The sequence below is a fragment of the Belonocnema kinseyi genome, chromosome 10, assembly GCF_010883055.1.
Source record: "Belonocnema kinseyi isolate 2016_QV_RU_SX_M_011 chromosome 10, B_treatae_v1, whole genome shotgun sequence".
Taxonomy (NCBI): domain Eukaryota; kingdom Metazoa; phylum Arthropoda; class Insecta; order Hymenoptera; family Cynipidae; genus Belonocnema; species Belonocnema kinseyi.
The window spans coordinates 76,018,162-76,020,524 of record NC_046666.1 but is presented as its reverse complement, the minus strand read 5'-3'; positions in this window follow the sequence as shown (position 1 = coordinate 76,020,524).

The window sequence follows — 2,363 nt, the reverse complement described above, 5'->3', positions numbered from 1 at the left end:
ATTCACATGCGGAGATAACGCAGTGTTATATATTTCTATTGGAAACTTTCAGACGGCCCTGCCTGTTCACGTTTCGATTGCCCCGGTTTAGTAACAAGACTACTTGCATGCAACCACCGACACTGTTACGAAACCGGGAGTTTGGTGTATTAGGATGACATTTTTCTATGTGCGAGGGTTCAAAGTTTTCCATCTAATCAATTTTAAAATTTATTTTTTCGAGTGGAAGGAGAAATTGCTTTGATATATTCTTAATATATATATATATATATATATATATCCGAAAAAAGTTAAATATATCGAAGCTCATATTTCGTTAGCTTAAACAAGAGAAACACTTTTATGTTGATTTCATGCAAAAATTCCTAAATTCACCAAACAAAATTTTCCGATAAATAAAAACGATGAAATGTTTCTTTCTTCAGGCTGCAGAAATTTCGGGTACGATATATTCAACATTAAATCGAAATATTAAATTTTAAGTTACAAATAAAAAAAGATAACAGAAGATATTAAACAACTTCAAACTTTATTTTTGTTTTTCTCGCTTTTTTCAAATGCCAACCTACACATTTTTTCTCTCAGCTCGAGCGATGTGCTTAATTTTAGCATTATCACTCCGCCCTGATTCTAATGTCTTTAAATATTTATACAATAATTATGGATCCTACTATACTGAACATTAACCGAAAGCAGGATGAAACAAAAATATCTTACCCTATCTTTTTCTTTTTGTAATCACAATACAAATTCAATTGTTTTAATTAGATGGTATCCAATTTCAAAGAGCCAGATTCAAAAAACTATTTAATCAGTTGTTATGAATAGGTTTACAATTAAACGATTTTTAGTTGAAAATTTTTATTTTACGAATCTGAAATTGTAATTCCAGTTGGAAGTCATAAATATATATTTTTTGAATGAGGACAAGGGCAAGCAGGAAAAATTCGAAACCAAATCCTCAGAATTAATGGGTTTTTAAATTTAATTATTGGGATTTTGGCACTGACTAGTGTTACGGATTTTCCCGTAATTCTCACTAATCAAGTATAGCACTAGGGCAAGTATTACGAAATTTTCCGTAACGTTAGCCCTGTACGAGCTGGAATAGGGGTCAATCTTACGGGAAATTGCGGAATGGTAGATAGTTAATTGCTGAATGTTTTGTAGGTCTAATAAATATAGAAAGTATACAAATAATGTAAAAAATAGAATGGATCGGAATTCTAATTTTTCATTTCATGAAAATGTTATTAGACCAATGCAATAAAAATACTGGTAATACCATCTCAGATAAAAAACAACAGGCTCGAGTTCTGAGTAATTAACGTAAAATGATTGTGTAAAAATTATTAAATACATAAATCCAGAAGATAAATGTACCTCCGGAAAGGTCACCTAAGAATATTGACTTGGTACTTCACGTAGAGATTTTTCTTGCTTCCCAAAGAAACGCCCCAGTTAACAGAAGTTAAATGAATAATTCTATTTTAGTTCTATAATAATATTCCATTATTGGGTAAGTTTTTTTTTTTAATTAAATCTTTTTTCTTTAGAAGTTCGAAAAATATTGATCTCAAATCTAACTTTTTCCATTTTTCTTTAACAATAATTATTATTTTTGAGAAAAAGTGCAAAAATGAAAAAGGAATTTTCTTTTGAAAAGAGAACTTTATAATTATTTTGTCTCGGATCAATATCATTGATATTTAAAAAAACTGAATTCCTTAACAGTTCTTATTTTAAAATAAATAAATAAAATGATTCAATGTTTTGCAAGCAGTTTTAATAGTTTTTTTATTAATATTGAAAACAAATTATAATTAAAAAAAGAAATGATTTTATTTTTTTGTAACATTAGTTGCGATATAGAACCAAAAATAACATTTTAGCAAAATGCGTAAAATTATCCTCTATGCTATTAAACTTAATGTCAGTTTTATATTTCTTTATAACTTTTTAATTGCCATTTTTATCCACAATCAGCTACAAGCAAACTTTTATCGTTTATAAGTACGCATGAGATAATTTTATTATAAATATTCCATTGAAAAAATTTAAATTAAATTACACACGGAAAAAAAAATTCTTGAGGCGAACGAGTGAATAGAGAATATATTAAACTCAAAGAAAGTGTACGCTTGAATTAGATAAAACGTTTAGTTAGAAGAGTTACACATTTACTTACTTTATGTAAATTGTTCTCGTAAATCAGGAATTTGGGCAAAATTGCTAAGTTGGAAAGTTTATTATTTTCGACCGATTATGTATAATTGTATTATCTTCAGATTAGAAAAAAAATTTAGTTGTTATAGAAATATATTAACTTACAGTAGCCAATTTTTCGTCTGGTATCGCGAAAA